Raw genomic sequence first — 12,500 nt, 5'->3', positions numbered from 1 at the left:
GGGAATTGGGAAAAAAATGAGATTTTAAGTCGTTACGTTTCTAATGGCTCTCAATTATGCTCATCGTTGTGACCCATTTTCAGAAGGTAAAATGACAATTCACCCCAACGGGGAATAATGAAATGAAGGACAAGAAAAGACGGATCCATTATGACTTTTATTGTTGAGTATTGTATATCCTGTGATTACAAGAATTGCGTAGTAAAGGAAAAATGACATTGATAAACCTGGAATTAATTTTTTAAAAACTAATTCACTGTTCATATATCGACAATTTTAGCGCTGACTTATAAGAATTTAAAGTGTTTTTTTTTTTTTATTTGCTGCCAAAGGAGATTGTGGTCTGCAAGAATGAAGGCCTTTTAAGTGTGGAAATCTAGATAAAATTACATCTAATGGCTTTAGAAACTATATAACTTACCATGACCTAACATGCAAATTATACTTTTGTGACCTTTCGTCTTACAACGAATCCAATCCATTCCCTATTTAGTTTTTATGGATGCTGATTGCTTGTTATTTTAACATCCTTCTTAAAATCAAATATTTGTTATTTGTAAAACATGTCTCCTACAGTTTTCAAACCGGTTATAATTCGAATCTGTGATGGGTTAACTTTGTTTAAATATACTCGCATGAATTCTAAGGAAAATCAAGGTCAAATATTTTAGGCAATCAAACGTTCTTTTGTACCAAACATTGTCTGATTATTAACTGCAAAAAAAAAAAAAAAAAAAAAAAAAGAAAAAAAAAAAAAAAAAAACAGGAGTATGGTGAAAGGAAGACTATATTGACATACGTTACTAGGGTACTTACACTGCATAGGTCACAATTACTATTTCATTCATACTTAGCAGACCATCCTAATCAATGTTGTCTCATTAACCATTGAAATGTATCTCAAATCAACACTGGATGGATTAATTGAAAAAAAAAATCCACTTACCTCATTCATTACACATTGTTTTTATGTATTTTTATCAATGCCAAGGGAAATTTCGAAATCAAAGAGAAGACTTAATAATTTAGACCAATACTCTGGCAACAAGTATATTGTATTAACCCTCCGTAAGACAATTAAACTACAGTGACATCTGTGATACTAATAATAATAATATTTCTATTACAAACAACAGCCGCTTAAAACCTTACTTGAAGATTCAGTGTCTGTGTTTAGGCCATAAGTAAACTCGCTACATGAACTACGTAATCTGAATGAATATGATGAGAGGAAATGGTAGACGTAACTTATGATCCTATTTACAAAGTCATCAACAGAATACCTGAATTTTCTATATACAAGATACTGTGAGGTATTAAAATAACAAAGTTCATAAAAGTCTGGGAAATTAATTCATATTGAGGAAATAGTTATTATTATGGGCAAGTTATTCTAACAAAATTAGCATTAATATATGTAGATTTATCTAAAGTAACTTGGTGTCATATATACAAATCTCTTAAGGATTAATTGAGTATTTTAAATATGTAAATAACAGATTTGCCTCTAATACACACCAGATGTGTGCCTAACGAAAGTAGTCTTGGTTCTTTAGTTCAAATCTGTCTAATTTTGGATCAAAATACCATTTCCATTGTTATGACATCACAAAAATGGGCAGGTTAAGTAAGTGAAAAAAAAATAGGTTGCTGAGAGTTCTGTGTGATGCTGAAATAATAGTTCTTGTTCTTTAGAGTTTACAGATGATGGAGATTATGAAAATGAAGAGCATTAAAAAAAAAAAAAAAAAAAACGATGTTAGATGAACCTAAGAAACGCACTAGATTAAGGGGAAATAATTATAGGAGCGAATTTATGACAGAATGATTTGTATAAAAAACGGTACTTAACTGTTATTGCCCCACCACTAATTTCTGATATAACCCCAATACGGTTTTTTGGGGGTTGGGTTAGGTAGGTTAGGTTGGGTTGGGTTAGGCTAAGTAAATTCAAACCTAACCTAACCCAACACAACCTAACCTAAAAAATAGTATTGGGGTTATATCGGAAACTAGTGGTACGGCAGTCACAGTAAAAAAAACTGCTAAATTATTTTAGTAAAACATTTAGAACTTTAGAGTAAAGAAAAATAATGTCCTTTGAATTAACAACATTGATTGGTTGACGTAAAACATACATCAGTGCTTTTACTGTGGTACAATCTACGACAGCGATCTTTGACATAAAAGAAGTTTCTTTGGTACCCAGTTAGCTTTAAATTAGTTTATCTAGGAGAAGAAATCTTGGCAATGAATATTAGTTTTAATGAGGAAACACATCACAGGATTTCCAATGACCGCCTGAAATACAAAAGGCTTAAAGATAAGGGAAAAACATCATTGACTGTTTCGGTGAAGTTACTTGTTCACTAAACCTATTCTCCGCTACCTTTATAACCAATTTCAAAAAGGTATCTTGAGTGGTTATCAGAATTAATAAAACAAACGCAAAACAACGTATCTTTGTAATGTTATCTATTGTAACGTTGATGAAATCTATGTATATTCGGCGTAATTTACATAAAGATCCCAAGCAAATAGTGATTGCGTATGTTTTTACGCATGTTTGTGCACGTATTAAATTCTTAAAATTTTTTACCAACAACTAAGTACTTAAGTAAATGAGATGCTAAAAAATTAGACTTGCTGTTTTCGTATAAATCCACAAGCTAAAATGAAATGGGGAAAATGTATATTAAATCTTATACACAGAGATGAAATAGAATTTCACCGGGTGGGTTTTCTTAAAGAGATGGGAAATAAACGCCCTGTTCAGCATGAAGGAAAAATAGCGAGGAATTACTTTGGTAATCATAGGTAAACATTACTCCTTCCGTCTCCAAGAACCAGAATAATAATCACCTACATCACGATGAAGTATTATGAAAACAAATGATAAGTAATGCGAGTTACTTACATTAGGTAAAGAAGAACGTCGTAAAGTGCCTTGACATTAAATATCTTTTTCACGTGAGTATTATAAACTAAAAATGGGAGAAGTCAGACTTCTTGCTGTAATGAACTACACACATCTTATATCTATGAATATGGAGGGAACCCTAACATGGTGCATATGTGACGCGCTTACATCGGGTTTGGAAAGAATATGATACATCTATTTAAGTACGATTATATAACACATTTTTTTTTCTCTAAAACACATACATACAGACGTACACTCTTACGCAATGGTTTAAATAAAGAAGAAATTAAAGCTCTTGAGTAAAGATTCAGGTCTCTTTTCAAGGTTGTGAGGATAATTTTAGACTGGTCAAAGATTGTTTTTCATTTATGGCTATATATTTTACCTTTATGAACTATTCACAGTTCTAAAATTACTCTGCCCAGTTTAACTCCTCTAAGGATAAAATCCAACTGGCTTAAATGTTTACAGATTTATCTATTTATCTCTCTATCGACAGAATCTATCTATCTATCTCTTTTTCACTCACTCTCGTACACGCACACATCCGTAAACTACACTGGAGTTTTGATGTATATCTCAGTATTCCACGAAATCCATCTCAGGCAGGTAGAATTCATCGGTGATGTCTGAAACAGTAGGTGGAGAAAAATGCGGTGGGAACGAACGCACCCAAATGGCCGTTGGCGTGTTCTGGCATCCGAGGTAACGATGGTGAAGTTCCTTCCAAGAGAAGGGAGGAGAAACGTCGCAGGGAGCACCGAAGATTGTCCGCTGTAGCTCGCCATTGGAACCATCATAAGAAGTTGGATGCGATTGATGAACTCCACTTAATGAGGCCTGGAAAAGGAGAGATTGGTTATAATCCTTCTCTATTTAACATATTAATAATTAAAAAAAACTATATGACTTGTCTTATTTTTCTATATGTTTAAGGGTAATTGGAAAGATTTTCGGTAAGCCCTAATCAAGCAAGGTTAATTGAAGGCATAAGACTTTATATGGGAAGAATGTTCAGTGGCCACTTTCCTCTTGTTAAGGGTAGCAGTTCTTCTAGGAGGACACTCCAAAATCAAACCATTGTTCTCCAGTCTTGGGTAGAGCCATAGCCTCTGTATCATGATCTTCCACTGCCTTGGGTTAGAGCTCTCTTGCTTGAGGGTACACTCGGGCACGCTGTTCTGTCTTGTTTCTCTTCCTCTTGTTTTAAAGTTTTTATAGTTTATATAGGGGATATTTATTTTAATGTTGCTACTCTTCTTGAAAATTTTATTTTTCCTCACTGGGCTATTTTCCCTGTTGGAGCCCTTTGGCCTATAGCATCCTGCTTTTCCAACTAGGGTTGTAGCTTAGCAAGTATTGATAATTAATAACATTAAAAGTGAAGATTCATGAGAGGATATTGCACGGGGAACTAATTAATTCTGCGATAATATAATAAAATAAACTTGAAGGTAAACTGAAGACTCTGCGTGATGCTCTTGGAGATTTTGAGAAGATTGTTATACATGATAACGTCAAGTGCTAAAGGTGTTGAGGAAGTTTAGGGAAAGTAACTCAAGTTTTTTTTCCGTGGATGGAAGGGGAAAACTAACCTGAAAAGAAGCAAGCTCTATAATTTCAAATTTGATAGATAAAAGGAGAGTATGTAAAAGGTAAGAAGGTAAGAAGGCTGGTTAACATGTTAATTGACGATGGAGAGAAGACCCAGAGACTGAGGAAATTTATTAAAGTTTTTAAGGTCAGAAAAGCAAAATGGATCATTAATGAAAACGGATTGATGAAGGTAAAAGGTTTGAACATTGGTACGACGAAAGTTATAAAGGATACTATAGTCAATTCTTTTTAGTGAGGCAGAATTGTACCGACTGGCAGGGGAGCCCTTTTAGCTAGGAAAAGTTTCCTAATAGCTGATTGGTCGGACAAAAATACTTCCGACCAATCAGCTATTAGGAAACTTTTCCGAGCTAAAAGGGCACCCCTGCGAGTCAGTGCAAATCTGCCTCACTAAATATAATTGACTATAGGAATAAATATTATTCGAGAACAGGCGACTAAAGGAATGGGAAAGCAGTGTTAGTGAAAAAGTTTGTGGTTGTTTTTGAGAAATTTAAATAAAAAAAAATGGTGCATTGAGAAATGGGATTCTCTAATACTAATACAAGTGGTACTACCGCCTCAGCAAAAAATATGGAAAGGAAGAGTTTAGAAAACAAAGGTTGAAATGTATTACTTAATTGTTAAGCTATTACTTCATGGAAGTAGATACTGTTTACTCATATAAATACAAAATAATGGATAAAATGTCTAGATTAATTGCATGTGCAATGTATGTGGGATAAAGGCTTATTGTGCAATGGGACGCTTAAATCGAAGAAGGGACAGGTTGTGGTGGCCTTGGGAACGTCGGCTTCTCGCATTCTGCTTTCGACTTGACATATTTCATGGGGAAATCTGCAACCTAGGTATGTCTGGTGGACTCATGTGAACTACCTACTAAATCCTCAGCAGCCACTGCCTGGTCTTCCTTGGTTCTTAATTGGGTAAAAAGGGGACCCTGTCTGCTGATGGAAATCCATCTCTCATCTCTGCCGCTCAAGAGCAACTTTTAAACATTTCAATGTGCCGTGATCAACCAGAAGAACGTAAGTACGTACATACACAATAAATGACAGTTTATGTAAGGGAGGATTAAATGCTACAAGTGTGACGTGTGTGCGGATCTGACAAGTCTTGGACAAATAACTATTTGAAACGTAATGAATACTACATGAATTTACATACCTGAAACCTTTGTCCTGCAGTGGACTAGAAACAACTGCATTGTTGTTATTGCTGTTATTGGATATGAACATATGCGCCCTCTTGCCGACAAATTTGGCGCATTTCAACTACAGAGATTCTTGTTGCATTTAGGAAAATTTTAAACGCGTTCTCATTTGCTAATTGCAATGTTATAAGTCTACCTTTTAGCGCTAGTCCACTTTCCTAAGATGGACTTCATAAAGTTGAGAGTAATGAGTCGGGAATCATTTGAAAAAAATCGACAGATATAATTTGTCGGAAATATGCTTCACGGCAGGATATTACTTTTACTTTTAAGGGTTTATTTCTCGCCCTCCACCAAACACTAAAGGTCTGTTCAGGCGGGCCTTGGTGTGTGAAAAAAAAAAATTTCTTTCCAATTAATATTTTGCTCTGTATCATTATCAGTTATTTCGCTAGCATTTGTATTCAGGCTTAATAGTTTTCAGATCACTATTATAACACTTTCTAAAAAGATAATTCTACGACGATTTCGGATCAAGATTTATTACTGTGCAAAACAAAGTAGGGAGGTAGCCTACTGCCTCATTTCATGGTATTGTCTGGTTACTGTAATATTTTCCATCTCTTATATTCTTACATGCCCCATTTTTTTTTTAACTCGTACATTAGTTCTCTAATTTTCATCTCCAAGTATTCCCCAAGAATGAAATACTAACTAAATTAAGAACCGAAAAGAAATATTCTACAAAATATGGCTTACTTTATTTGTAGTGCCAGTTTTTCAAAATAAAAAATGTCTACTTTTAATACGGAAATGAGTATGAAAACCCACACAGACAAAGAATGAAATCATCGAAAATATAAACTACTTAACCTTAAAAGAAAACGACACGAAAGAACAGAGACCACATGGATGATCTTCGTGTCGAAGCCCTGGAAGAAAAAAGCTCTGTAGAAACAGACTTCCAAAGAATAATAATTAGATAAAAGCAAAACGAAAAAATCTCAAGAAAGTGTTGTTCACTTGGGTGTGAGTGGCCAGATTTTTTTTCCTTCCCGGATTAATTAGGAGTCCTTGAGTGCTGGATGAGAGGGCCACTTTGTCGTTTTCTGGGGGGGGGGGGGGGGGGGGGGGGGAGGTGTTAAGGGGCCGGGGGACATCTTGTGGGGAACGGTTTCTGGAGACCTAACACGTGTTACTGCTCAGTTTACGTATACGGGTAACTATTATATTTTTTTTTCAACGTATGGAAAATACGTAATGTGCATGTTATGGGAATAAAATATAATTGTTGCTGTTAAATTCTGTTGTAAAATTTCCTTTCTGTGGAATATCTTCATTATCTACCAGAATGATTAGGGTTAATGTCTTATCTTACCAGAGGCATTGATTATTGAAGTTCTATCAATTTATAAATGGAAATATATAGGATTTCTAATCGGAACGCAGCTAAAAATAAAGTTTAAAGCCCTTCAATGCGTCCTTTAAAAATTTGACGATGTTTTTTTTTTTCCTTGTGTGTGGGGGGGGGGGGGAAAGGGTGGTTGTAGACAATCGTAGCTCAAGGGTATGTCCTCTCAAGTAGAGGACCTCCTCGTCTTTGAAAATTGTTTGAGAGTTTAAAAGAGCAAGCGAGGAACAAGGAATTGCTCTTTGTTTATGTTATCGTTTGGTTTGTTGCGTTTGCATCTCGCTTCGTAAGAGAATGCGGGGATCATGCTTCTTGGACGCAGAAAGACGAAGAAGAGCTGTCTTCACTGGGTACGTTTCTTCTGAAGAACTACAGGTAAAAGATGACATACGTACCGAGAAGAATCTAGGGTTTGGTTTGAGGAAGGATGCGGCATTTTTAATAGAACTCTTATTGGAAGAAGGTATAAACAAGATCGTCCTGAGGGAAATGAACCATGATTTGTAGGAAAGGTTCTTATAGACTATATATTACATCCATGTCAAAGGCTGCTTATCGTCAAGTAGTGAAATGCAGTTCTTCCTGTCTTCACTAGTTAGAAAAAAAAGAACAAAATGACTTGGCAGAGATGGACGGACTGTTTGTCTTACGTATGTATGTTGTAAGAACAACGTCCTACAACGCTTGCAGCAATAATATCATCTTTGTATATATTTTTCTGTACATATTATTTATTCAGTCAGGCCGAGAATAATCTTCCCTTCATTTCTATATGCATTTAATTAATACATGTCAAGCGTGGTCTTTCATATTTATTGTAATGTTAATTGTAGAAAACACAAATTCCCCACATTTTTCACCTGTTCGCGGTAGTTCAGTCACCTTGCTACACTGCCGTCCGCACAGGTCAATGTACTTTGCCCGCCCGGGTCTTACACAAGGTAAGGCAATCTATACAGACAGACAGACAGAAATAAAGCATCACTCTTCTATGGTCTGTCATCTCCAACCCTCACAACGTATTCGACACATACAACCACATACTTTCCCATACAAAATATATTTTCAACAGGTACAAGGTATGCATAGGTAATAAACGTGCAATTAGATTGAGTGAAAATAGAAATAAAAATTATTAAAATTGAGTTGGGGGAATTATAATTATCAAAAGAGGAACAAGAGCATAAGAAGAATAAAAGGAAGTGACAAAAATATAGTGAAAACAAAATAAGAACGAATGAAAAACAAATGAATGATAAATTCAGATGAATTATAAGAATTTCTAAGTGCGAAGAAAGAAATACATAATGAAGAAGTAGGGACAATTAAACAATAGGAAAGCAACTAATGGATGGACAAATAAAAGAACAGAATACTTATGAAAAAGATGAAAGTAAATGTATCTAAAAAAGACATAAATTATCAAAATAAAAGGGAAAAATAAGAAACTACTAAAATGAAAATCGAAAAGCAAATGTAAAGAAATGGGATAGGTAAGAAAAATGGCAAATCAAACCTATTAGGATAAGGAATACAAAATAAGAGAGAGAGAGAGAGAGAGAGAGAGAGAGAGAGAGAGAGAGAGAGAGAGAGAGAGAGAGGAATGTATAATTATTTATTACTATTATTATCATTATTATTATCATTATTACTTGGTAAGCTACAACCCTAGTTGGAAAAGCAGGATGCTATAAGCCCAGAGGCCCCACCGGGGAAAATAGCCCAGTGAAGAAAGGAAACTAAGAAAAATAGATTATTTTAAGAACAGTAACAACATGAAAATAAATATTTCCTAAATAAACTATATAAAAACTTTAACAAAACAAGAGGAAGAGAAATTAGATAGAATAGTGTGCCTGAGTGTACCCTCAAGCAAGAGATGAAAAGACATAAAAAGTAAAATGGCTAACCAATAAGGAATACAAAATCAGAGAGAGAGAGAGAGAGAGAGAGAGAGAGAGAGAGAGAGAGAGAGAGAGAGAGAGAGAGGGAGAGAGAGAGAGAGAGAGAGAGAGTAGATAAAAATATAAACAGATGAAAATTAAAATGGCCAACCATTAAGGAAAACATAATGAGAGAGAGAGAGAGAGAGAGAGAGAGAGAGAGAGAGAGAGAGAGAGAGAGAGAGAGAGAGAGAGAGAGAGAGAGAGAGAGACTAGATAAGAATATAGACAGGAAAATAAATGGCCAACCAATAACGAAAACAAAATCAGAGAGAGAGAGAGAGAGAGAGAGAGAGAGAGAGAGAGGAGAGAGAGAGAGAGAGAGAGAGAGAGAGAGAGAGAGACTAGATAAGAATATAGATATAAGAATCAAATGGCCAACTGATAAGGAAAACAAAATCAGAGAGAGAGAGAGAGAGAGAGAGAGAGAGAGAGAGAGAGAGAGAGAGAGAGAGAGAGAGAGAAATATTAGATAAGAATATAGACATAAAAATCAAATGGCCAACTGATAAGGAAAACAAAATCTCAGAGAGAGAGAGAGAGAGGAGAGAGGAGAGAGAGAGAGAGAGAGAGAGAGAGGGGGGTACAAACTTACCTGGTGAACGTGTTTGGTGCAGGAGTGCGTATGTGCGTAGTGGGCCCCAGTGGCTGGTGAATTCCCTTCCCCAAGAGTAATCCTCAGAACCACCAGCTGCGTAAACCTGAAAAGGGGAAACAGAATAAACAAAAACAGAGGAAATTTGCAACAATAAAAGAGGGTCGAATGGAGGCGAAGGTTTCCGACTGAAGGGGTCCGTGGATTTCGATGTTTTTCTCATTTTTCTTTAATTTTCTTTAAAAATGTGATATCTTGTCGTCTATACCTTTTGGTACCTGAATATTATGTATAAATTATGTATTTATTTCTGATCGTTTTCACTAATAGTATCTTTAGCGATTTCCTTTTGTACTCCAATACAAGGGTACCCGTAAACTCAATTACTCATATCATTCAATTATTATTATTATTATTATTATTATTATTATTATTATTATTATTATTATTATTATTATTATTATTATTACTTGCTAAGCTACAACCCTAGTTGGAAAAGCAGGATGCTATGAGCCCAGGGGCCCCAACAGGGAAAATAGCCCAGTGAGGAAAGAAAACAAGGAAAAATAAAATATTTTAAGAACAGTAACATTAAAATAAATATTTCTTATAGTAATTATGATCTAATCTGAATAGAATTATGAAACAAAAAAGAACCCATGACAGAATAGTCACTACGTATTCATTTTATATATCCATCTACCAAAACTAACAACAACAGTTAACAGAAGGGGGTTAACATGACAGCAAAAATCCCACTAAACTAGGTTTCCGTGCCCATAGGAAATTTCACTTCGCGGATAAAATTATGAAAACTTCAAAATAACAAGAGGAAGAGAAACAAGACACAATAGCTTGCCCAAGTACACCCTCAAGCAAGAGAAAATTAACCCAAGATAGTGGAAGACCATGGCTATGGCACTATCCAAGACCAGGTTTGATTTTGGAGCGTCCTTCTCCTAGAAGAGCTGCTTACCACAGCTATAGAGTCTCTTCTACCCTTATCAAGAGGAAAGTAACCACCGAACAATTAAATTTAGAGTCCTGTACTTCCCAAGAGCGAATAATATTATGATTTTGAATATCATCATATGAATACAGATTCTGCTCATCTTCGATTCATCCACGATAAAGTATAACATTACAAACAAAATTATAACACTATTCCGTTTAAGAAAAATCCTTTGATGGTTAACCAAAATCACTTTGACAGCCAGTTTTACAACTACCAAAACAGTAACTACCAAACAGTGAATTCAAACTACACCTACCAAACAGTAAATTCAAACAACTACCACCAAACAGTGAATTCAAACTACACCTACCAAACAGTAAATTCAAACAACTACCACCAAACAGTGAATTCAAACTACACCTACCAAACAGTAAATTCAAACAACTACCACCAACAGTGAATTCAAACTACACTTACCAAACAGTAAATTCAAACAACTACCACCAAACAGTGAATTCAAACTACACCTACCAAACAGTAAATTCAAACAACTACCACCAAACAGTGAATTCAAACTAAACCTACCAAACAGTAAATTCAAACAACTACCACCAAACAGTGAATTCAAACTACACCTACCAAACAGTAAATTCAAACAACTACCACCAAACAGTGAATTCAAACTACACCTACCAAACAGTAAATTCAAACAACTACCACCAAACAGTGAATTCAAACTACACCTACCAAACAGTAAATTCAAACAACTACCACCAAACAGTGAATTCAAACTACACCTACCAAACAGTAAATCAAACAACTACCACAAACAGTGAATTCAAACTACACCTACCAAACAGTAAATTCAAACAACTACCACAAACAGTGAATTCAAACTACACCTACCAAACAGTAAATTCAAACAACTACCACCAAACAGTGAATTCAGACAACAACTACCAAACAGTAAATCCAAACAACAACTACTAAACAGTAAATTTAAACAATAACTACCAAAAAGTAAAAATAAGAATAAGAATAACCACAAGTCTCCTTTTCATAATACTCCAGACTGGGGGAGAAAGGGCACTGACAAATGGAATTAAGAATCTCTGCATAGAAACGATGTCCCCAAAGCTGTTAAAAGTGATATGGCACTGATGGCTCCGGAGACAAGGAAACAATGATACAGTGTTGATGAATATCTTTTAGCAAAGGGACATTCGTACGAAACACGCAATAATGATGTGAAATCTATCAAAGGAAAACCCCCCAACTCTGATTTCAGCAAGAAGGAATTCTTATGTTCAGAACTGGTTTTAATCTACTAGATTATAATCATATATATATATATATATATATATATATATATATATATATATACATATATATATATATACATATATAAGTGTGATTCTCGACAGTAAGTTTACTTTTGAGAAACACTTTAGGTCTGTCTTGGCTTCAATAAAAAAAAAAAAATAGCTTATCAGGAGTCTTAACATTTCCAATGCTCACTCTATTCTGAAGAAGTGTTTTGATTCTTTCATGCTACCTTGTTTCGAGTACTGTTCTCCTGTCTGGTCTTCAGCTGCTGATTCTCATCTTAATTTGTTAGACAGGAACTTACGGTCTATTAAATTTTCTTATTCCTGATCTGTATATTAATCTCTGGCAACGATGTTCAATTAGTTAGCTATGCACGCTACATAGGATTTTTCCATAATTCTGACCATCCCTTTACATTTAGATCTTCCCTGTACAGTTCCACCCTGTTCGTAATACTAGGCATGCAGTTAATTCTAATAGTCAGGCCTTCTCCATCATGAGGCTCAATACTACACACGTTTCTAGAAGTTTTATTCCAGCTGTAACCATGTTGTGGAATGATCTTTCTAATAAA

General features: G+C 35.0%; 1 pseudogene; it reads right to left on the bottom strand.

Annotated features, from left to right (window-relative positions):
• Positions 1-752: 752 nt before the first annotated feature.
• The window catches only part of LOC137649494 (uncharacterized), a 30,871-nt pseudogene continuing 19,123 nt past the window's right edge, over positions 753-12,500 (bottom strand).

The sequence above is a fragment of the Palaemon carinicauda genome, chromosome 11, assembly GCF_036898095.1.
Source record: "Palaemon carinicauda isolate YSFRI2023 chromosome 11, ASM3689809v2, whole genome shotgun sequence".
Classification (NCBI taxonomy): Eukaryota; Metazoa; Arthropoda; class Malacostraca; order Decapoda; family Palaemonidae; genus Palaemon; species Palaemon carinicauda.
This window is presented reverse-complemented; position numbering and strand designations above follow the sequence as displayed.